The sequence below is a fragment of the Electrophorus electricus genome, chromosome 3 (genome assembly GCF_041902795.1).
Source record: "Electrophorus electricus isolate QZ-2024a chromosome 3, ASM4190279v1, whole genome shotgun sequence".
NCBI lineage: Eukaryota > Metazoa > Chordata > Actinopteri > Gymnotiformes > Gymnotidae > Electrophorus > Electrophorus electricus.
The window spans coordinates 9,973,940-9,996,624 of record NC_137499.1 but is presented as its reverse complement, the minus strand read 5'-3'; the positions used below and the strand labels follow the sequence as shown (position 1 = coordinate 9,996,624).

The 22,685-nt window shown below is 42.5% G+C and overlaps 19 non-coding genes across 19 annotated transcripts; 10 read left to right on the top strand and 9 right to left on the bottom strand.

Annotated features, from left to right (window-relative positions):
* Positions 1–1,257: 1,257 nt before the first annotated feature.
* trnak-cuu (transfer RNA lysine (anticodon CUU)) lies at positions 1,258–1,330 on the top strand. The gene has a single exon. It is a non-coding gene; the product is annotated as a tRNA-Lys (tRNA).
* Positions 1,331–1,430: 100 nt separating this feature from the next.
* trnan-guu (transfer RNA asparagine (anticodon GUU)) lies at positions 1,431–1,504 on the bottom strand. The gene has a single exon. It is a non-coding gene; the product is annotated as a tRNA-Asn (tRNA).
* Positions 1,505–2,582: 1,078 nt separating this feature from the next.
* trnak-cuu (transfer RNA lysine (anticodon CUU)) lies at positions 2,583–2,655 on the top strand. Its single transcript has one exon. It is a non-coding gene; the product is annotated as a tRNA-Lys (tRNA).
* Positions 2,656–2,755: 100 nt separating this feature from the next.
* trnan-guu (transfer RNA asparagine (anticodon GUU)) lies at positions 2,756–2,829 on the bottom strand. Its single transcript has one exon. It is a non-coding gene; the product is annotated as a tRNA-Asn (tRNA).
* Positions 2,830–4,946: 2,117 nt separating this feature from the next.
* trnak-cuu (transfer RNA lysine (anticodon CUU)) lies at positions 4,947–5,019 on the top strand. Its single transcript has one exon. It is a non-coding gene; the product is annotated as a tRNA-Lys (tRNA).
* Positions 5,020–5,119: 100 nt separating this feature from the next.
* On the bottom strand, positions 5,120–5,193 carry trnan-guu (transfer RNA asparagine (anticodon GUU)). Its single transcript has one exon. It is a non-coding gene; the product is annotated as a tRNA-Asn (tRNA).
* A 4,237-nt stretch (positions 5,194–9,430) lies between these two features.
* On the top strand, positions 9,431–9,503 carry trnak-cuu (transfer RNA lysine (anticodon CUU)). The gene has a single exon. It is a non-coding gene; the product is annotated as a tRNA-Lys (tRNA).
* A 100-nt stretch (positions 9,504–9,603) lies between these two features.
* Positions 9,604–9,677, bottom strand: trnan-guu (transfer RNA asparagine (anticodon GUU)). The gene has a single exon. It is a non-coding gene; the product is annotated as a tRNA-Asn (tRNA).
* Positions 9,678–11,276: 1,599 nt separating this feature from the next.
* Positions 11,277–11,349, top strand: trnak-cuu (transfer RNA lysine (anticodon CUU)). Its single transcript has one exon. It is a non-coding gene; the product is annotated as a tRNA-Lys (tRNA).
* Positions 11,350–11,449: 100 nt separating this feature from the next.
* On the bottom strand, positions 11,450–11,523 carry trnan-guu (transfer RNA asparagine (anticodon GUU)). Its single transcript has one exon. It is a non-coding gene; the product is annotated as a tRNA-Asn (tRNA).
* Positions 11,524–13,122: 1,599 nt separating this feature from the next.
* On the top strand, positions 13,123–13,195 carry trnak-cuu (transfer RNA lysine (anticodon CUU)). Its single transcript has one exon. It is a non-coding gene; the product is annotated as a tRNA-Lys (tRNA).
* A 100-nt stretch (positions 13,196–13,295) lies between these two features.
* On the bottom strand, positions 13,296–13,369 carry trnan-guu (transfer RNA asparagine (anticodon GUU)). Its single transcript has one exon. It is a non-coding gene; the product is annotated as a tRNA-Asn (tRNA).
* Positions 13,370–15,489: 2,120 nt separating this feature from the next.
* Positions 15,490–15,562, top strand: trnak-cuu (transfer RNA lysine (anticodon CUU)). The gene has a single exon. It is a non-coding gene; the product is annotated as a tRNA-Lys (tRNA).
* A 100-nt stretch (positions 15,563–15,662) lies between these two features.
* trnan-guu (transfer RNA asparagine (anticodon GUU)) lies at positions 15,663–15,736 on the bottom strand. The gene has a single exon. It is a non-coding gene; the product is annotated as a tRNA-Asn (tRNA).
* A 2,120-nt stretch (positions 15,737–17,856) lies between these two features.
* Positions 17,857–17,929, top strand: trnak-cuu (transfer RNA lysine (anticodon CUU)). Its single transcript has one exon. It is a non-coding gene; the product is annotated as a tRNA-Lys (tRNA).
* A 100-nt stretch (positions 17,930–18,029) lies between these two features.
* trnan-guu (transfer RNA asparagine (anticodon GUU)) lies at positions 18,030–18,103 on the bottom strand. The gene has a single exon. It is a non-coding gene; the product is annotated as a tRNA-Asn (tRNA).
* Positions 18,104–21,265: 3,162 nt separating this feature from the next.
* On the top strand, positions 21,266–21,338 carry trnak-cuu (transfer RNA lysine (anticodon CUU)). Its single transcript has one exon. It is a non-coding gene; the product is annotated as a tRNA-Lys (tRNA).
* A 100-nt stretch (positions 21,339–21,438) lies between these two features.
* On the bottom strand, positions 21,439–21,512 carry trnan-guu (transfer RNA asparagine (anticodon GUU)). The gene has a single exon. It is a non-coding gene; the product is annotated as a tRNA-Asn (tRNA).
* Positions 21,513–22,590: 1,078 nt separating this feature from the next.
* On the top strand, positions 22,591–22,663 carry trnak-cuu (transfer RNA lysine (anticodon CUU)). Its single transcript has one exon. It is a non-coding gene; the product is annotated as a tRNA-Lys (tRNA).
* Positions 22,664–22,685: the final 22 nt, after the last annotated feature.

Genomic DNA, 22,685 nt, shown 5'->3' with positions numbered 1-22,685 from the left:
AAGACCAACTTCATACATAGATTTGGTCTTTTTGTCCACGAAACACCATCATATATAATTACCAGCCCTGGGTTTCTTATATTATGAGCTTGTTTACGCATGTTCCGTCCATTTGTATCGATTATCTGAATTACGTGTGGTTAGACTTTCTCCTCTTAAAAATACAGTTCTAATGACGTTGAACACCCAGTTAAAATGGATTCACTCAACAAAGGGACTAACAGAAGACGCTTTTGGCTCGCAAATGTAAAGGAGGAACTCCATTATCCTTTCGCTTAACAGCCGAGCGCGCTTACCGATCGTATCACAGAGAAAAGAGAGTCCCAGTATTTCTTCCACTCCTATGAAAATAAATTCCCACAACCTTGTCCTGTTTGATGACTTCTGGTGTAACGAGGAGCCACTGCAACGAGAAAGGAGCATCAGGGTCAATATCGCTTTTCTGCTTGCTCTTCTCTGAATGACCTTTTGTTGGGTTTCTTGTATGTCGCAACCAGCAGCAGAGCAAATGATGCAATATTAAGACCAACTTCATACATAGATTTGGTCTTTTTGTCCACGAAACACCATCATATATAATTACCAGCCCTGGGTTTCTTATATTATGAGCTTGTTTACGCATGTTCCGTCCATTTGTATCGATTATCTGAATTACGTGTGGTTAGACTTTCTCCTCTTAAAAATACAGTTCTAATGACGTTGAACACCCAGTTAAAATGGATTCACTCAACAAAGGGACTAACAGAAGACGCTTTTGGCTCGCAAATGTAGAGGAACTCCATTATCCTTTCGCTTAACAGCCGAGCGCGCTTACCGATCGTATCACAGAGAAAAGAGAGTCCCAGTATTTCTTCCACTTCTCTGAAAATAAATTCACACAACTTTGTTTTCTCTGTGATGCGATTGCTGTTCCATTGCTTTTGAAGTAACGACGAGCCACTGCAAAGAGAAAGCAGCATCAGGGTCAATATCCCTTTTCTACTGCTTTACACTCCCAAGTGTAAATGAAAGGGGTTAAAATCTTAGAAGGAGGCACTCCATTATTAGGCACATGAATGGAACAGGTGTTAGCTGAGTTATTGGTACTTGAGACTCCCAAGCTGCAGATCACCAGAGCGCGAGCACCAGGTTAAGTATGCTTTTAATGTTAAATTTCTTGACTCTGTGCAACACACCGCAAGCATCGCTAACGTCCAGCTGAACATATCAGCGTTAATGGGCTGCGAGAGCAAACGCGTGAAAAAGCAGAGTACGGTTGCCTGGCTAGCTCAGTCGGTAGAGCATGAGACTCTTAATCTCAGGGTCGTGGGTTAAAGCCCCACGTTGGGCGTGATGTTATCTCTCTTTGTCTTTCAGAGTTGAGTAGAACTATTTCAAGCAATCTAAGACTTTGCTAGTGAAAAAACAAAACACAGCAACTACCCGGTCAGCGTCCCTGGGTGGGCTTGAACCACCATCCTTTCGGTTAACAGCCGAACGCGCTAACCTATTGCGCCACAGAGACATGTGTTACTGTTCATAGAGTTCACGCCAGCAGCTGAGCAAATGATGCAATATTAAGACCAAATGTAAAGGAGGAACTCCATCATCCTTTCGCTTAAGAGCCGAGCGCGCTTACCGATCGCATCACAGAGAAAACAAAGTCCCAGTATTTCTTCCACTTCTATGAAAATAAATTCCCACAACCTTGTCCTGTTTGATGACTTCTGGTGTAACGAGGAGCCACTGCAACGAGAAAGGAGCATCAGGGTCAATATCGCTTTTCTGCTTGCTCTTCTCTGAATGACCTTTTGTTGGGTTTCTTGTATGTCGCAACCAGCAGCAGAGCAAATGATGCAATATTAAGACCAACTTCATACATAGATTTGGTCTTTTTGTCCACGAAACACCATCATATATAATTACCAGCCCTGGGTTTCTTATATTATGAGCTTGTTTACGCATGTTCCGTCCATTTGTATCGATTATCTGAATTACGTGTGGTTAGACTTTCTCCTCTTAAAAATACAGTTCTAATGACGTTGAACACCCAGTTAAAATGGATTCACTCAACAAAGGGACTAACAGAAGACGCTTTTGGCTCGCAAATGTAAAGGAGGAACTCCATTATCCTTTCGCTTAACAGCCGAGCGCGCTTACCGATCGTATCACAGAGAAAAGAGAGTCCCAGTATTTCTTCCACTTCTCTGAAAATAAATTCACACAACTTTGTTTTCTCTGTGATGCGATTGCTGTTCCATTGCTTTTGAAGTAACGACGAGCCACTGCAAAGAGAAAGCAGCATCAGGGTCAATATCCCTTTTCTACTGCTTTACACTCCCAAGTGTAAATGAAAGGGGTTAAAATCTTAGAAGGAGGCACTCCATTATTAGGCACATGAATGGAACAGGTGTTAGCTGAGTTATTGGTACTTGAGACTCCCAAGCTGCAGATCACCAGAGCGCGAGCACCAGGTTAAGTATGCTTTTAATGTTAAATTTCTTGACTCTGTGCAACACACCGCAAGCATCGCTAACGTCCAGCTGAACATATCAGCGTTAATGGGCTGCGAGAGCAAACGCGTGAAAAAGCAGAGTACGGTTGCCTGGCTAGCTCAGTTGGTAGAGCATGAGACTCTTAATCTCAGGGTCGTGGGTTCAAGCCCCACGTTGAGCGTGATGTTATCTCTCTTTGTCTTTCAGAGTTGAGTAGAACTATTTCAAGCAATCTAAGACTTTGCTAGTGAAAAAACAAAACACAGCAACTACCCGGTCAGCGTCCCTGGGTGGGCTTGAACCACCATCCTTTCGGTTAACAGCCGAACTCGCTAACCTATTGCGCCACAGAGACATGTGTTTCTGTTTATACAGTTCATGCCAGCAGCTGAGCAAATGATGCAATATTAAGACCAAATGTAAAGGAGGAACTCCATCATCCTTTCGCTTAACAGCCGAGCGCGCTTACCGATCGTATCACAGAGAAAAGAGAGTCCCAGTATTTCTTCCACTCCTATGAAAATAAATTCCCACAACCTTGTCCTGTTTGATGACTTCTGGTGTAACGAGGAGCCACTGCAACGAGAAAGGAGCATCAGGGTCAATATCGCTTTTCTGCTTGCTCTTCTCTGAATGACCTTTTGTTGGGTTTCTTGTATGTCGCAACCAGCAGCAGAGCAAATGATGCAATATTAAGACCAACTTCATACATAGATTTGGTCTTTTTGTCCACGAAACACCATCATATATAATTACCAGCCCTGGGTTTCTTATATTATGAGCTTGTTTACGCATGTTCCGTCCATTTGTATCGATTATCTGAATTACGTGTGGTTAGACTTTCTCCTCTTAAAAATACAGTTCTAATGACGTTGAACACCCAGTTAAAATGGATTCACTCAACAAAGGGACTAACAGAAGACGCTTTTGGCTCGCAAATGTAAAGGAGGAACTCCATCATCTTTTCGCTTAACAGCCGAGCGCGCTTACCGATCGCATCACAGAGAAAACAAAGTCCCAGTATTTCTTCCACTTCTATGAAAATAAATTCCCACAACCTTGTCCTGTTTGATGACTTCTGGTGTAACGAGGAGCCACTGCAACGAGAAAGGAGCATCAGGGTCAATATCGCTTTTCTGCTTGCTCTTCTCTGAATGACCTTTTGTTGGGTTTCTTGTATGTCGCAACCAGCAGCAGAGCAAATGATGCAATATTAAGACCAACTTCATACATAGATTTGGTCTTTTTGTCCACGAAACACCATCATATATAATTACCAGCCCTGGGTTTCTTATATTATGAGCTTGTTTACGCATGTTCCGTCCATTTGTATCGATTATCTGAATTACGTGTGGTTAGACTTTCTCCTCTTAAAAATACAGTTCTAATGACGTTGAACACCCAGTTAAAATGGATTCACTCAACAAAGGGACTAACAGAAGACGCTTTTGGCTCGCAAATGTAAAGGAGGAACTCCATTATCCTTTCGCTTAACAGCCGAGCGCGCTTACCGATCGTATCACAGAGAAAAGAGAGTCCCAGTATTTCTTCCACTCCTATGAAAATAAATTCCCACAACCTTGTCCTGTTTGATGACTTCTGGTGTAACGAGGAGCCACTGCAACGAGAAAGGAGCATCAGGGTCAATATCGCTTTTCTGCTTGCTCTTCTCTGAATGACCTTTTGTTGGGTTTCTTGTATGTCGCAACCAGCAGCAGAGCAAATGATGCAATATTAAGACCAACTTCATACATAGATTTGGTCTTTTTGTCCACGAAACACCATCATATATAATTACCAGCCCTGGGTTTCTTATATTATGAGCTTGTTTACGCATGTTCCGTCCATTTGTATCGATTATCTGAATTACGTGTGGTTAGACTTTCTCCTCTTAAAAATACAGTTCTAATGACGTTGAACACCCAGTTAAAATGGATTCACTCAACAAAGGGACTAACAGAAGACGCTTTTGGCTCGCAAATGTAGAGGAACTCCATTATCCTTTCGCTTAACAGCCGAGCGCGCTTACCGATCGTATCACAGAGAAAAGAGAGTCCCAGTATTTCTTCCACTTCTCTGAAAATAAATTCACACAACTTTGTTTTCTCTGTGATGCGATTGCTGTTCCATTGCTTTTGAAGTAACGACGAGCCACTGCAAAGAGAAAGCAGCATCAGGGTCAATATCCCTTTTCTACTGCTTTACACTCCCAAGTGTAAATGAAAGGGGTTAAAATCTTAGAAGGAGGCACTCCATTATTAGGCACATGAATGGAACAGGTGTTAGCTGAGTTATTGGTACTTGAGACTCCCAAGCTGCAGATCACCAGAGCGCGAGCACCAGGTTAAGTATGCTTTTAATGTTAAATTTCTTGACTCTGTGCAACACACCGCAAGCATCGCTAACGTCCAGCTGAACATATCAGCGTTAATGGGCTGCGAGAGCAAACGCGTGAAAAAGCAGAGTACGGTTGCCTGGCTAGCTCAGTCGGTAGAGCATGAGACTCTTAATCTCAGGGTCGTGGGTTCAAGCCCCACGTTGGGCGTGATGTTATCTCTCTTTGTCTTTCAGAGTTGAGTAGAACTATTTCAAGCAATCTAAGACTTTGCTAGTGAAAAAACAAAACACAGCAACTACCCGGTCAGCGTCCCTGGGTGGGCTTGAACCACCATCCTTTCAGTTAACAGCCGAACGCGCTAACCTATTGCGCCACAGAGACATGTGTTACTGTTTATACAGTTCATGCCAGCAGCTGAGCAAATGATGCAATATTAAGACCAAATGTAAAGGAGGAACTCCATCATCCTTTCGCTTAAGAGCCGAGCGCGCTTACCGATCGCATCACAGAGAAAACAAAGTCCCAGTATTTCTTCCACTTCTATGAAAATAAATTCCCACAACCTTGTCCTGTTTGATGACTTCTGGTGTAACGAGGAGCCACTGCAACGAGAAAGGAGCATCAGGGTCAATATCGCTTTTCTGCTTGCTCTTCTCTGAATGACCTTTTGTTGGGTTTCTTGTATGTCGCAACCAGCAGCAGAGCAAATGATGCAATATTAAGACCAACTTCATACATAGATTTGGTCTTTTTGTCCACGAAACACCATCATATATAATTACCAGCCCTGGGTTTCTTATATTATGAGCTTGTTTACGCATGTTCCGTCCATTTGTATCGATTATCTGAATTACGTGTGGTTAGACTTTCTCCTCTTAAAAATACAGTTCTAATGACGTTGAACACCCAGTTAAAATGGATTCACTCAACAAAGGGACTAACAGAAGACGCTTTTGGCTCGCAAATGTAAAGGAGGAACTCCATTATCCTTTCGCTTAACAGCCGAGCGCGCTTACCGATCGTATCACAGAGAAAAGAGAGTCCCAGTATTTCTTCCACTTCTCTGAAAATAAATTCACACAACTTTGTTTTCTCTGTGATGCGATTGCTGTTCCATTGCTTTTGAAGTAACGACGAGCCACTGCAAAGAGAAAGCAGCATCAGGGTCAATATCGCTTTTCTGCTTGCTCTTCTCTGAATGACCTTTTGTTGGGTTTCTTGTATGTCGCAACCAGCAGCAGAGCAAATGATGCAATATTAAGACCAACTTCATACATAGATTTGGTCTTTTTGTCCACGAAACACCATCATATATAATTACCAGCCCTGGGTTTCTTATATTATGAGCTTGTTTACGCATGTTCCGTCCATTTGTATCGATTATCTGAATTACGTGTGGTTAGACTTTCTCCTCTTAAAAATACAGTTCTAATGACGTTGAACACCCAGTTAAAATGGATTCACTCAACAAAGGGACTAACAGAAGACGCTTTTGGCTCACAAATGTAAAGGAGGAACTCCATTATCCTTTCGCTTAACAGCCGAGCGCGCTTACCGATCGTATCACAGAGAAAAGAGAGTCCCAGTATTTCTTCCACTTCTATGAAAATAAATTCCCACAACCTTGTCCTGTTTGATGACTTCTGGTGTAACGAGGAGCCACTGCAACGAGAAAGGAGCATCAGGGTCAATATCGCTTTTCTGCTTGCTCTTCTCTGAATGACCTTTTGTTGGGTTTCTTGTATGTCGCAACCAGCAGCAGAGCAAATGATGCAATATTAAGACCAACTTCATACATAGATTTGGTCTTTTTGTCCACGAAACACCATCATATATAATTACCAGCCCTGGGTTTCTTATATTATGAGCTTGTTTACGCATGTTCCGTCCATTTGTATCGATTATCTGAATTACGTGTGGTTAGACTTTCTCCTCTTAAAAATACAGTTCTAATGACGTTGAACACCCAGTTAAAATGGATTCACTCAACAAAGGGACTAACAGAAGACGCTTTTGGCTCGCAAATGTAAAGGAGGAACTCCATTATCCTTTCGCTTAACAGCCGAGCGCGCTTACCGATCGTATCACAGAGAAAAGAGAGTCCCAGTATTTCTTCCACTCCTATGAAAATAAATTCCCACAACCTTGTCCTGTTTGATGACTTCTGGTGTAACGAGGAGCCACTGCAACGAGAAAGGAGCATCAGGGTCAATATCGCTTTTCTGCTTGCTCTTCTCTGAATGACCTTTTGTTGGGTTTCTTGTATGTCGCAACCAGCAGCAGAGCAAATGATGCAATATTAAGACCAACTTCATACATAGATTTGGTCTTTTTGTCCACGAAACACCATCATATATAATTACCAGCCCTGGGTTTCTTATATTATGAGCTTGTTTACGCATGTTCCGTCCATTTGTATCGATTATCTGAATTACGTGTGGTTAGACTTTCTCCTCTTAAAAATACAGTTCTAATGACGTTGAACACCCAGTTAAAATGGATTCACTCAACAAAGGGACTAACAGAAGACGCTTTTGGCTCGCAAATGTAGAGGAACTCCATTATCCTTTCGCTTAACAGCCGAGCGCGCTTACCGATCGTATCACAGAGAAAAGAGAGTCCCAGTATTTCTTCCACTTCTCTGAAAATAAATTCACACAACTTTGTTTTCTCTGTGATGCGATTGCTGTTCCATTGCTTTTGAAGTAACGACGAGCCACTGCAAAGAGAAAGCAGCATCAGGGTCAATATCGCTTTTCTGCTTGCTCTTCTCTGAATGACCTTTTGTTGGGTTTCTTGTATGTCGCAACCAGCAGCAGAGCAAATGATGCAATATTAAGACCAACTTCATACATAGATTTGGTGTTTTTGTCCACGAAACACCATCATATATAATTACCAGCCCTGGGTTTCTTATATTATGAGCTTGTTTACGCATGTTCCGTCCATTTGTATCGATTATCTGAATTACGTGTGGTTAGACTTTCTCCTCTTAAAAATACAGTTCTAATGACGTTGAACACCCAGTTAAAATGGATTCACTCAACAAAGGGACTAACAGAAGACGCTTTTGGCTCGCAAATGTAAAGGAGGAACTCCATTATCCTTTCGCTTAACAGCCGAGCGCGCTTACCGATCGTATCACAGAGAAAAGAGAGTCCCAGTATTTCTTCCACTTCTATGAAAATAAATTCCCACAACCTTGTCCTGTTTGATGACTTCTGGTGTAACGAGGAGCCACTGCAACGAGAAAGGAGCATCAGGGTCAATATCGCTTTTATGCTTGCTCTTCTCTGAATGACCTTTTGTTGGGTTTCTTGTATGTCGCAACCAGCAGCAGAGCAAATGATGCAATATTAAGACCAACTTCATACATAGATTTGGTCTTTTTGTCCACGAAACACCATCATATATAATTACCAGCCCTGGGTTTCTTATATTATGAGCTTGTTTACGCATGTTCCGTCCATTTGTATCGATTATCTGAATTACGTGTGGTTAGACTTTCTCCTCTTAAAAATACAGTTCTAATGACGTTGAACACCCAGTTAAAATGGATTCACTCAACAAAGGGACTAACAGAAGACGCTTTTGGCTCGCAAATGTAAAGGAGGAACTCCATTATCCTTTCGCTTAACAGCCGAGCGCGCTTACCGATCGTATCACAGAGAAAAGAGAGTCCCAGTATTTCTTCCACTCCTATGAAAATAAATTCCCACAACCTTGTCCTGTTTGATGACTTCTGGTGTAACGAGGAGCCACTGCAACGAGAAAGGAGCATCAGGGTCAATATCGCTTTTCTGCTTGCTCTTCTCTGAATGACCTTTTGTTGGGTTTCTTGTATGTCGCAACCAGCAGCAGAGCAAATGATGCAATATTAAGACCAACTTCATACATAGATTTGGTCTTTTTGTCCACGAAACACCATCATATATAATTACCAGCCCTGGGTTTCTTATATTATGAGCTTGTTTACGCATGTTCCGTCCATTTGTATCGATTATCTGAATTACGTGTGGTTAGACTTTCTCCTCTTAAAAATACAGTTCTAATGACGTTGAACACCCAGTTAAAATGGATTCACTCAACAAAGGGACTAACAGAAGACGCTTTTGGCTCGCAAATGTAAAGGAGGAACTCCATTATCCTTTCGCTTAACAGCCGAGCGCGCTTACCGATCGTATCACAGAGAAAAGAGAGTCCCAGTATTTCTTCCACTTCTCTGAAAATAAATTCACACAACTTTGTTTTCTCTGTGATGCGATTGCTGTTCCATTGCTTTTGAAGTAACGACGAGCCACTGCAAAGAGAAAGCAGCATCAGGGTCAATATCCCTTTTCTACTGCTTTACACTCCTAAGTGTAAATGAAAGGGGTTAAAATCTTAGAAGGAGGCACTCCATTATTAGGCACATGAATGGAACAGGTGTTAGCTGAGTTATTGGTACTTGAGACTCCCAAGCTGCAGATCACCAGAGCGCGAGCACCAGGTTAAGTATGCTTTTAATGTTAAATTTCTTGACTCTGTGCAACACACCGCAAGCATCGCTAACGTCCAGCTGAACATATCAGCGTTAATGGGCTGCGAGAGCAAACGCGTGAAAAAGCAGAGTACGGTTGCCTGGCTAGCTCAGTCGGTAGAGCATGAGACTCTTAATCTCAGGGTCGTGGGTTCAAGCCCCACGTTGGGCGTGATGTTATCTCTCTTTGTCTTTCAGAGTTGAGTAGAACTATTTCAAGCAATCTAAGACTTTGCTAGTGAAAAAACAAAACACAGCAACTACCCGGTCAGCGTCCCTGGGTGGGCTTGAACCACCATCCTTTCGGTTAACAGCCTAACGCGCTAACCTATTGCGCCACAGAGACATGTGTTACTGTTTATACAGTTCACGCCAGCAGCTGAGCAAATGATGCAATATTAAGACCAAATGTAAAGGAGGAACTCCATCATCCTTTCGCTTAAGAGCCGAGCGCGCTTACCGATCGCATCACAGAGAAAACAAAGTCCCAGTATTTCTTCCACTTCTATGAAAATAAATTCCCACAACCTTGTCCTGTTTGATGACTTCTGGTGTAACGAGGAGCCACTGCAACGAGAAAGGAGCATCAGGGTCAATATCGCTTTTCTGCTTGCTCTTCTCTGAATGACCTTTTGTTGGGTTTCTTGTATGTCGCAACCAGCAGCAGAGCAAATGATGCAATATTAAGACCAACTTCATACATAGATTTGGTCTTTTTGTCCACGAAACACCATCATATATAATTACCAGCCCTGGGTTTCTTATATTATGAGCTTGTTTACGCATGTTCCGTCCATTTGTATCGATTATCTGAATTACGTGTGGTTAGACTTTCTCCTCTTAAAAATACAGTTCTAATGACGTTGAACACCCAGTTAAAATGGATTCACTCAACAAAGGGACTAACAGAAGACGCTTTTGGCTCGCAAATGTAAAGGAGGAACTCCATTATCCTTTCGCTTAACAGCCGAGCGCGCTTACCGATCGTATCACAGAGAAAAGAGAGTCCCAGTATTTCTTCCACTTCTCTGAAAATAAATTCACACAACCTTGTCCTGTTTGATGACTTCTGGTGTAACGAGGAGCCACTGCAACGAGAAAGGAGCATCAGGGTCAATATCGCTTTTCTGCTTGCTCTTCTCTGAATGACCTTTTGTTGGGTTTCTTGTATGTCGCAACCAGCAGCAGAGCAAATGATGCAATATTAAGACCAACTTCATACATAGATTTGGTCTTTTTGTCCACGAAACACCATCATATATAATTACCAGCCCTGGGTTTCTTATATTATGAGCTTGTTTACGCATGTTCCGTCCATTTGTATCGATTATCTGAATTACGTGTGGTTAGACTTTCTCCTCTTAAAAATACAGTTCTAATGACGTTGAACACCCAGTTAAAATGGATTCACTCAACAAAGGGACTAACAGAAGACGCTTTTGGCTCGCAAATGTAAAGGAGGAACTCCATTATCCTTTCGCTTAACAGCCGAGCGCGCTTACCGATCGTATCACAGAGAAAAGAGAGTCCCAGTATTTCTTCCACTTCTCTGAAAATAAATTCACACAACTTTGTTTTCTCTGTGATGCGATTGCTGTTCCATTGCTTTTGAAGTAACGACGAGCCACTGCAAAGAGAAAGCAGCATCAGGGTCAATATCCCTTTTCTACTGCTTTACACTCCCAAGTGTAAATGAAAGGGGTTAAAATCTTAGAAGGAGGCACTCCATTATTAGGCACATGAATGGAACAGGTGTTAGCTGAGTTATTGGTACTTGAGACTCCCAAGCTGCAGATCACCAGAGCGCGAGCACCAGGTTAAGTATGCTTTTAATGTTAAATTTCTTGACTCTGTGCAACACACCGCAAGCATCGCTAACGTCCAGCTGAACATATCAGCGTTAATGGGCTGCGAGAGCAAACGCGTGAAAAAGCAGAGTACGGTTGCCTGGCTAGCTCAGTCGGTAGAGCATGAGACTCTTAATCTCAGGGTCGTGGGTTCAAGCCCCACGTTGGGCGTGATATTATCTCTCTTTGTCTTTCAAAGTTGAGTAGAACTATTTCAAGCAATCTAAGACTTTGCTAGTGAAAAAACAAAACACAGCAACTACCCGGTCAGCGTCCCTGGGTGGGCTTGAACCACCATCCTTTCGGTTAACAGCCAAACACGCTAACCTATTGCGCCACAAAGACATGTGTTACTGTTTATACAGTTCACGCCAGCAGCTGAGCAAATGATGCAATATTAAGACCAAATGTAAAGGAGGAACTCCATCATCCTTTCGCTTAACAGCCGAGCGCGCTTACCGATCGCATCACAGAGAAAAGAGAGTCCCAGTATTTCTTCCACTTCTATGAAAATAAATTCCCACAACCTTGTCCTGTTTGATAACTTCTGGTGTAACGAGGAGCCACTGCAACGAGAAAGGAGCATCAGGGTCAATATCGCTTTTCTGCTTGCTCTTCTCTGAATGACCTTTTGTTGGGTTTCTTGTATGTCGCAACCAGCAGCAGAGCAAATGATGCAATATTAAGACCAACTTCATACATAGATTTGGTCTTTTTGTCCACGAAACACCATCATATATAATTACCAGCCCTGGGTTTCTTATATTATGAGCTTGTTTACGCATGTTCCGTCCATTTGTATCGATTATCTGAATTACGTGTGGTTAGACTTTCTCCTCTTAAAAATACAGTTCTAATGACGTTGAACACCCAGTTAAAATGGATTCACTCAACAAAGGGACTAACAGAAGACGCTTTTGGCTCGCAAATGTAAAGGAGGAACTCCATTATCCTTTCGCTTAACAGCCGAGCGCGCTTACCGATCGTATCACAGAGAAAAGAGAGTCCCAGTATTTCTTCCACTTCTATGAAAATAAATTCCCACAACCTTGTCCTGTTTGATGACTTCTGGTGTAACGAGGAGCCACTGCAACGAGAAAGGAGCATCAGGGTCAATATCGCTTTTCTGCTTGCTCTTCTCTGAATGACCTTTTGTTGGGTTTCTTGTATGTCGCAACCAGCAGCAGAGCAAATGATGCAATATTAAGACCAACTTCATACATAGATTTGGTCTTTTTGTCCACGAAACACCATCATATATAATTACCAGCCCTGGGTTTCTTATATTATGAGCTTGTTTACGCATGTTCCGTCCATTTGTATCGATTATCTGAATTACGTGTGGTTAGACTTTCTCCTCTTAAAAATACAGTTCTAATGACGTTGAACACCCAGTTAAAATGGATTCACTCAACAAAGGGACTAACAGAAGACGCTTTTGGCTCGCAAATGTAAAGGAGGAACTCCATTATCCTTTCGCTTAACAGCCGAGCGCGCTTACCGATCGTATCACAGAGAAAAGAGAGTCCCAGTATTTCTTCCACTTCTCTGAAAATAAATTCACACAACTTTGTTTTCTCTGTGATGCGATTGCTGTTCCATTGCTTTTGAAGTAACGACGAGCCACTGCAAAGAGAAAGCAGCATCAGGGTCAATATCCCTTTTCTACTGCTTTACACTCCCAAGTGTAAATGAAAGGGGTTAAAATCTTAGAAGGAGGCACTCCATTATTAGGCACATGAATGGAACAGGTGTTAGCTGAGTTATTGGTACTTGAGACTCCCAAGCTGCAGATCACCAGAGCGCGAGCACCAGGTTAAGTATGCTTTTAATGTTAAATTTCTTGACTCTGTGCAACACACCGCAAGCATCGCTAACGTCCAGCTGAACATATCAGCGTTAATGGGCTGCGAGAGCAAACGCGTGAAAAAGCAGAGTACGGTTGCCTGGCTAGCTCAGTCGGTAGAGCATGAGACTCTTAATCTCAGGGTCGTGGGTTCAAGCCCCACGTTGGGCGTGATGTTATCTCTCTTTGTCTTTCAGAGTTGAGTAGAACTATTTCAAGCAATCTAAGACTTTGCTAGTGAAAAAACAAAACACAGCAACTACCCGGTCAGCATCCCTGGGTGGGCTTGAACCACCATCCTTTCGGTTAACAGCCAAACGCGCTAACCTATTGCGCCACAGAGACATGTGTTAGTGTTTATACAGTTCACGCCAGCAGCTGAGCAAATGATGCAATATTAAGACCAAATGTAAAGGAGGAACTCCATCATCCTTTCGCTTAAGAGCCGAGCGCGCTTACCGATCGCATCACAGAGAAAAGAGAGTCCCAGTATTTCTTCCACTTCTATGAAAATAAATTCCCACAACCTTGTCCTGTTTGATAACTTCTGGTGTAACGAGGAGCCACTGCAACGAGAAAGGAGCATCAGGGTCAATATCGCTTTTCTGCTTGCTCTTCTCTGAATGACCTTTTGTTGGGTTTCTTGTATGTCGCAACCAGCAGCAGAGCAAATGATGCAATATTAAGACCAACTTCATACATAGATTTGGTCTTTTTGTCCACGAAACACCATCATATATAATTACCAGCCCTGGGTTTCTTATATTATGAGCTTGTTTACGCATGTTCCGTCCATTTGTATCGATTATCTGAATTACGTGTGGTTAGACTTTCTCCTCTTAAAAATACAGTTCTAATGACGTTGAACACCCAGTTAAAATGGATTCACTCAACAAAGGGACTAACAGAAGACGCTTTTGGCTCGCAAATGTAAAGGAGGAACTCCATTATCCTTTCGCTTAACAGCCGAGCGCGCTTACCGATCGTATCACAGAGAAAAGAGAGTCCCAGTATTTCTTCCACTTCTATGAAAATAAATTCCCACAACCTTGTCCTGTTTGATGACTTCTGGTGTAACGAGGAGCCACTGCAACGAGAAAGGAGCATCAGGGTCAATATCGCTTTTCTGCTTGCTCTTCTCTGAATGACCTTTTGTTGGGTTTCTTGTATGTCGCAACCAGCAGCAGAGCAAATGATGCAATATTAAGACCAACTTCATACATAGATTTGGTCTTTTTGTCCACGAAACACCATCATATATAATTACCAGCCCTGGGTTTCTTATATTATGAGCTTGTTTACGCATGTTCCGTCCATTTGTATCGATTATCTGAATTACGTGTGGTTAGACTTTCTCCTCTTAAAAATACAGTTCTAATGACGTTGAACACCCAGTTAAAATGGATTCACTCAACAAAGGGACTAACAGAAGACGCTTTTGGCTCGCAAATGTAAAGGAGGAACTCCATTATCCTTTCGCTTAACAGCCGAGCGCGCTTACCGATCGTATCACAGAGAAAAGAGAGTCCCAGTATTTCTTCCACTTCTATGAAAATAAATTCCCACAACCTTGTCCTGTTTGATGACTTCTGGTGTAACGAGGAGCCACTGCAACGAGAAAGGAGCATCAGGGTCAATATCGCTTTTCTGCTTGCTCTTCTCTGAATGACCTTTTGTTGGGTTTCTTGTATGTCGCAACCAGCAGCAGAGCAAATGATGCAATATTAAGACCAACTTCATACATAGATTTGGTCTTTTTGTCCACGAAACACCATCATATATAATTACCAGCCCTGGGTTTCTTATATTATGAGCTTGTTTACGCATGTTCCGTCCATTTGTATCGATTATCTGAATTACGTGTGGTTGGACTTTCTCCTCTTAAAAATACAGTTCTAATGACGTTGAACACCCAGTTAAAATGGATTCACTCAACAAAGGGACTAACAGAAGACGCTTTTGGCTCGCAAATGTAAAGGAGGAACTCCATTATCCTTTCGCTTAACAGCCGAGCGCGCTTACCGATCGTATCACAGAGAAAAGAGAGTCCCAGTATTTCTTCCACTTCTCTGAAAATAAATTCACACAACTTTGCTTTCTCTGTGATGCGATTGCTGTTCCATTGCTTTTGAAGTAACGACGAGCCACTGCAAAGAGAAAGCAGCATCAGGGTCAATATCCCTTTTCTACTGCTTTACACTCCCAAGTGTAAATGAAAGGGGTTAAAATCTTAGAAGGAGGCACTCCATTATTAGGCACATGAATGGAACAGGTGTTAGCTGAGTTATTGGTACTTGAGACTCCCAAGCTGCAGATCACCAGAGCGCGAGCACCAGGTTAAGTATGCTTTTAATGTTAAATTTCTTGACTCTGTGCAACACACCGCAAGCATCGCTAACGTCCAGCTGAACATATCAGCGTTAATGGGCTGCGAGAGCAAACGCGTGAAAAAGCAGAGTACGGTTGCCTGGCTAGCTCAGTCGGTAGAGCATGAGACTCTTAATCTCAGGGTCGTGGGTTCAAGCCCCACGTTGGGCGTGATGTTATCTCTCTTTGTCTTTCAGAGTTGAGTAGAACTATTTCAAGCAATCTAAGACTTTGCTAGTGAAAAAACAAAACACAGCAACTACCCGGTCAGCATCCCTGGGTGGGCTTGAACCACCATCCTTTCGGTTAACAGCCAAACGCGCTAACCTATTGTGCCACAGAGACATGTGTTAGTGTTTATACAGTTCACGCCAGCAGCTGAGCAAATGATGCAATATTAAGACCAAATGTAAAGGAGGAACTCCATCATCCTTTCGCTTAAGAGCCGAGCGCGCTTACCGATCGCATCACAGAGAAAAGAGAGTCCCAGTATTTCTTCCACTTCTATGAAAATAAATTCCCACAACCTTGTCCTGTTTGATGACTTCTGGTGTAACGAGGAGCCACTGCAACGAGAAAGGAGCATCAGGGTCAATATCGCTTTTCTGCTTGCTCTTCTCTGAATGACCTTTTGTTGGGTTTCTTGTATGTCGCAACCAGCAGCAGAGCAAATGATGCAATATTAAGACCAACTTCATACATAGATTTGGTCTTTTTGTCCACGAAACACCATCATATATAATTACCAGCCCTGGGTTTCTTATATTATGAGCTTGTTTACGCATGTTCCGTCCATTTGTATCGATTATCTGAATTACGTGTGGTTAGACTTTCTCCTCTTAAAAATACAGTTCTAATGACGTTGAACACCCAGTTAAAATGGATTCACTCAACAAAGGGACTAACAGAAGACGCTTTTGGCTCGCAAATGTAAAGGAGGAACTCCATTATCCTTTCGCTTAACAGCCGAGCGCGCTTACCGATCGTATCACAGAGAAAAGAGAGTCCCAGTATTTCTTCCACTTCTATGAAAATAAATTCCCACAACCTTGTCCTGTTTGATGACTTCTGGTGTAACGAGGAGCCACTGCAACGAGAAAGGAGCATCAGGGTCAATATCGCTTTTCTGCTTGCTCTTCTCTGAATGACCTTTTGTTGGGTTTCTTGTATGTCGCAACCAGCAGCAGAGCAAATGATGCAATATTAAGACCAACTTCATACATAGATTTGGTCTTTTTGTCCACGAAACACCATCATATATAATTACCAGCCCTGGGTTTCTTATATTATGAGCTTGTTTACGCATGTTCCGTCCATTTGTATCGATTATCTGAATTACGTGTGGTTAGACTTTCTCCTCTTAAAAATACAGTTCTAATGACGTTGAACACCCAGTTAAAATGGATTCACTCAACAAAGGGACTAACAGAAGACGCTTTTGGCTCGCAAATGTAAAGGAGGAACTCCATTATCCTTTCGCTTAACAGCCGAGCGCGCTTACCGATCGTATCACAGAGAAAAGAGAGTCCCAGTATTTCTTCCACTTCTATGAAAATAAATTCCCACAACCTTGTCCTGTTTGATGACTTCTGGTGTAACGAGGAGCCACTGCAACGAGAAAGGAGCATCAGGGTCAATATCGCTTTTCTGCTTGCTCTTCTCTGAATGACCTTTTGTTGGGTTTCTTGTATGTCGCAACCAGCAGCAGAGCAAATGATGCAATATTAAGACCAACTTCATACATAGATTTGGTCTTTTTGTCCACGAAACACCATCATATATAATTACCAGCCCTGGGTTTCTTATATTATGAGCTTGTTTACGCATGTTCCGTCCATTTGTATCGATTATCTGAATTACGTGTGGTTAGACTTTCTCCTCTTAAAAATACAGTTCTAATGACGTTGAACACCCAGTTAAAATGGATTCACTCAACAAAGGGACTAACAGAAGACGCTTTTGGCTCGCAAATGTAAAGGAGGAACTCCATTATCCTTTCGCTTAACAGCCGAGCGCGCTTACCGATCGTATCACAGAGAAAAGAGAGTCCCAGTATTTCTTCCACTTCTCTGAAAATAAATTCACACAACTTTGTTTTCTCTGTGATGCGATTGCTGTTCCATTGCTTTTGAAGTAACGACGAGCCACTGCAAAGAGAAAGCAGCATCAGGGTCAATATCCCTTTTCTACTGCTTTACACTCCCAAGTGTAAATGAAAGGGGTTAAAATCTTAGAAGGAGGCACTCCATTATTAGGCACATGAATGGAACAGGTGTTAGCTGAGTTATTGGTACTTGAGACTCCCAAGCTGCAGATCACCAGAGCGCGAGCACCAGGTTAAGTATGCTTTTAATGTTAAATTTCTTGACTCTGTGCAACACACCGCAAGCATCGCTAACGTCCAGCTGAACATATCAGCGTTAATGGGCTGCGAGAGCAAACGCGTGAAAAAGCAGAGTACGGTTGCCTGGCTAGCTCAGTCGGTAGAGCATGAGACTCTTAATCTCAGGGTCGTGGGTTCAAGCCCCACGTTGGGCGTGATGTTATCTCTCTTTGTCTTTCAGAGTTGAGTAGAACTATTTCAAGCAATCTAAGACTTTGCTAGTGAAAAAACAAAACACAGCAACTACCCAGTCAGCGTCCCTGGGTGGGCTTGAACCACCATCCTTTCGGTTAACAGCCAAACACGCTAACCTATTGCGCCACAGAGACATGTGTTAGTGTTTATACAGTTCACGCCAGCAGCTGAGCAAATGATGCAATATTAAGACCAAATGTAAAGGAGGAACTCCATCATCCTTTCGCTTAAGAGCCGAGCGCGCTTACCGATCGCATCACAGAGAAAACAAAGTCCCAGTATTTCTTCCACTTCTATGAAAATAAATTCCCACAACCTTGTCCTGTTTGATGACTTCTGGTGTAACGAGGAGCCACTGCAACGAGAAAGGAGCATCAGGGTCAATATCGCTTTTCTGCTTGCTCTTCTCTGAATGACCTTTTGTTGGGTTTCTTGTATGTCGCAACCAGCAGCAGAGCAAATGATGCAATATTAAGACCAACTTCATACATAGATTTGGTCTTTTTGTCCACGAAACACCATCATATATAATTACCAGCCCTGGGTTTCTTATATTATGAGCTTGTTTACGCATGTTCCGTCCATTTGTATCGATTATCTGAATTACGTGTGGTTAGACTTTCTCCTCTTAAAAATACAGTTCTAATGACGTTGAACACCCAGTTAAAATGGATTCACTCAACAAAGGGACTAACAGAAGACGCTTTTGGCTCGCAAATGTAAAGGAGGAACTCCATTATCCTTTCGCTTAACAGCCGAGCGCGCTTACCGATCGTATCACAGAGAAAAGAGAGTCCCAGTATTTCTTCCACTTCTCTGAAAATAAATTCACACAACCTTGTCCTGTTTGATGACTTCTGGTGTAACGAGGAGCCACTGCAACGAGAAAGGAGCATCAGGGTCAATATCGCTTTTCTGCTTGCTCTTCTCTGAATGACCTTTTGTTGGGTTTCTTGTATGTCGCAACCAGCAGCAGAGCAAATGATGCAATATTAAGACCAACTTCATACATAGATTTGGTCTTTTTGTCCACGAAACACCATCATATATAATTACCAGCCCTGGGTTTCTTATATTATGAGCTTGTTTACGCATGTTCCGTCCATTTGTATCGATTATCTGAATTACGTGTGGTTAGACTTTCTCCTCTTAAAAATACAGTTCTAATGACGTTGAACACCCAGTTAAAATGGATTCACTCAACAAAGGGACTAACAGAAGACGCTTTTGGCTCGCAAATGTAAAGGAGGAACTCCATTATCCTTTCGCTTAACAGCCGAGCGCGCTTACCGATCGTATCACAGAGAAAAGAGAGTCCCAGTATTTCTTCCACTTCTATGAAAATAAATTCCCACAACCTTGTCCTGTTTGATGACTTCTGGTGTAACGAGGAGCCACTGCAACGAGAAAGGAGCATCAGGGTCAATATCGCTTTTCTGCTTGCTCTTCTCTGAATGACCTTTTGTTGGGTTTCTTGTATGTCGCAACCAGCAGCAGAGCAAATGATGCAATATTAAGACCAACTTCATACATAGATTTGGTCTTTTTGTCCACGAAACACCATCATATATAATTACCAGCCCTGGGTTTCTTATATTATGAGCTTGTTTACGCATGTTCCGTCCATTTGTATCGATTATCTGAATTACGTGTGGTTAGACTTTCTCCTCTTAAAAATACAGTTCTAATGACGTTGAACACCCAGTTAAAATGGATTCACTCAACAAAGGGACTAACAGAAGACGCTTTTGGCTCGCAAATGTAAAGGAGGAACTCCATTATCCTTTCGCTTAACAGCCGAGCGCGCTTACCGATCGTATCACAGAGAAAAGAGAGTCCCAGTATTTCTTCCACTTCTATGAAAATAAATTCCCACAACCTTGTCCTGTTTGATGACTTCTGGTGTAACGAGGAGCCACTGCAACGAGAAAGGAGCATCAGGGTCAATATCGCTTTTCTGCTTGCTCTTCTCTGAATGACCTTTTGTTGGGTTTCTTGTATGTCGCAACCAGCAGCAGAGCAAATGATGCAATATTAAGACCAACTTCATACATAGATTTGGTCTTTTTGTCCACGAAACACCATCATATATAATTACCAGCCCTGGGTTTCTTATATTATGAGCTTGTTTACGCATGTTCCGTCCATTTGTATCGATTATCTGAATTACGTGTGGTTAGACTTTCTCCTCTTAAAAATACAGTTCTAATGACGTTGAACACCCAGTTAAAATGGATTCACTCAACAAAGGGACTAACAGAAGACGCTTTTGGCTCGCAAATGTAAAGGAGGAACTCCATTATCCTTTCGCTTAACAGCCGAGCGCGCTTACCGATCGTATCACAGAGAAAAGAGAGTCCCAGTATTTCTTCCACTTCTATGAAAATAAATTCCCACAACCTTGTCCTGTTTGATGACTTCTGGTGTAACGAGGAGCCACTGCAACGAGAAAGGAGCATCAGGGTCAATATCGCTTTTCTGCTTGCTCTTCTCTGAATGACCTTTTGTTGGGTTTCTTGTATGTCGCAACCAGCAGCAGAGCAAATGATGCAATATTAAGACCAACTTCATACATAGATTTGGTCTTTTTGTCCACGAAACACCATCATATATAATTACCAGCCCTGGGTTTCTTATATTATGAGCTTGTTTACGCATGTTCCGTCCACTTGTATCGATTATCTGAATTACGTGTGGTTGGACTTTCTCCTCTTAAAAATACAGTTCTAATGACGTTGAACACCCAGTTAAAATGGATTCACTCAACAAAGGGACTAACAGAAGACGCTTTTGGCTCGCAAATGTAAAGGAGGAACTCCATTATCCTTTCGCTTAACAGCCGAGCGCGCTTACCGATCGTATCACAGAGAAAAGAGAGTCCCAGTATTTCTTCCACTTCTCTGAAAATAAATTCACACAACTTTGTTTTCTCTGTGATGCGATTGCTGTTCCATTGCTTTTGAAGTAACGACGAGCCACTGCAAAGAGAAAGCAGCATCAGGGTCAATATCCCTTTTCTACTGCTTTACACTCCCAAGTGTAAATGAAAGGGGTTAAAATCTTAGAAGGAGGCACTCCATTATTAGGCACATGAATGGAACAGGTGTTAGCTGAGTTATTGGTACTTGAGACTCCCAAGCTGCAGATCACCAGAGCGCGAGCACCAGGTTAAGTATGCTTTTAATGTTAAATTTCTTGACTCTGTGCAACACACCGCAAGCATCGCTAACGTCCAGCTGAACATATCAGCGTTAATGGGCTGCGAGAGCAAACGCGTGAAAAAGCAGAGTACGGTTGCCTGGCTAGCTCAGTCGGTAGAGCATGAGACTCTTAATCTCAGGGTCGTGGGTTCAAGCCCCACGTTGGGCGTGATGTTATCTCTCTTTGTCTTTCAGAGTTGAGTAGAACTATTTCAAGCAATCTAAGACTTTGCTAGTGAAAAAACAAAACACAGCAACTACCCGGTCAGCGTCCCTGGGTGGGCTTGAACCACCATCCTTTCGGTTAACAGCCAAACGCGCTAACCTATTGCGCCACAGAGACATGTGTTACTGTTTATACAGTTCACGCCAGCAGCTGAGCAAATGATGCAATATTAAGACCAAATGTAAAGGAGGAACTCCATCATCCTTTCGCTTAAGAGCCGAGCGCGCTTACCGATCGCATCACAGAGAAAACAAAGTCCCAGTATTTCTTCCACTTCTATGAAAATAAATTCCCACAACCTTGTCCTGTTTGATGACTTCTGGTGTAACGAGGAGCCACTGCAACGAGAAAGGAGCATCAGGGTCAATATCGCTTTTCTGCTTGCTCTTCTCTGAATGACCTTTTGTTGGGTTTCTTGTATGTCGCAACCAGCAGCAGAGCAAATGATGCAATATTAAGACCAACTTCATACATAGATTTGGTCTTTTTGTCCACGAAACACCATCATATATAATTACCAGCCCTGGGTTTCTTATATTATGAGCTTGTTTACGCATGTTCCGTCCATTTGTATCGATTATCTGAATTACGTGTGGTTAGACTTTCTCCTCTTAAAAATACAGTTCTAATGACGTTGAACACCCAGTTAAAATGGATTCACTCAACAAAGGGACTAACAGAAGACGCTTTTGGCTCGCAAATGTAAAGGAGGAACTCCATTATCCTTTCGCTTAACAGCCGAGCGCGCTTACCGATCGTATCACAGAGAAAAGAGAGTCCCAGTATTTCTTCCACTTCTCTGAAAATAAATTCACACAACTTTGTTTTCTCTGTGATGCGATTGCTGTTCCATTGCTTTTGAAGTAACGACGAGCCACTGCAAAGAGAAAGCAGCATCAGGGTCAATATCCCTTTTCTACTGCTTTACACTCCCAAGTGTAAATGAAAGGGGTTAAAATCTTAGAAGGAGGCACTCCATTATTAGGCACATGAATGGAACAGGTGTTAGCTGAGTTATTGGTACTTGAGACTCCCAAGCTGCAGATCACCAGAGCGCGAGCACCAGGTTAAGTATGCTTTTAATGTTAAATTTCTTGACTCTGTGCAACACACCGCAAGCATCGCTAACGTCCAGCTGAACATATCAGCGTTAATGGGCTGCGAGAGCAAACGCGTGAAAAAGCAGAGTACGGTTGCCTGGCTAGCTCAGTCGGTAGAGCATGAGACTCTTAATCTCAGGGTCGTGGGTTCAAGCCCCACGTTGGGCGTGATGTTATCTCTCTTTGTCTT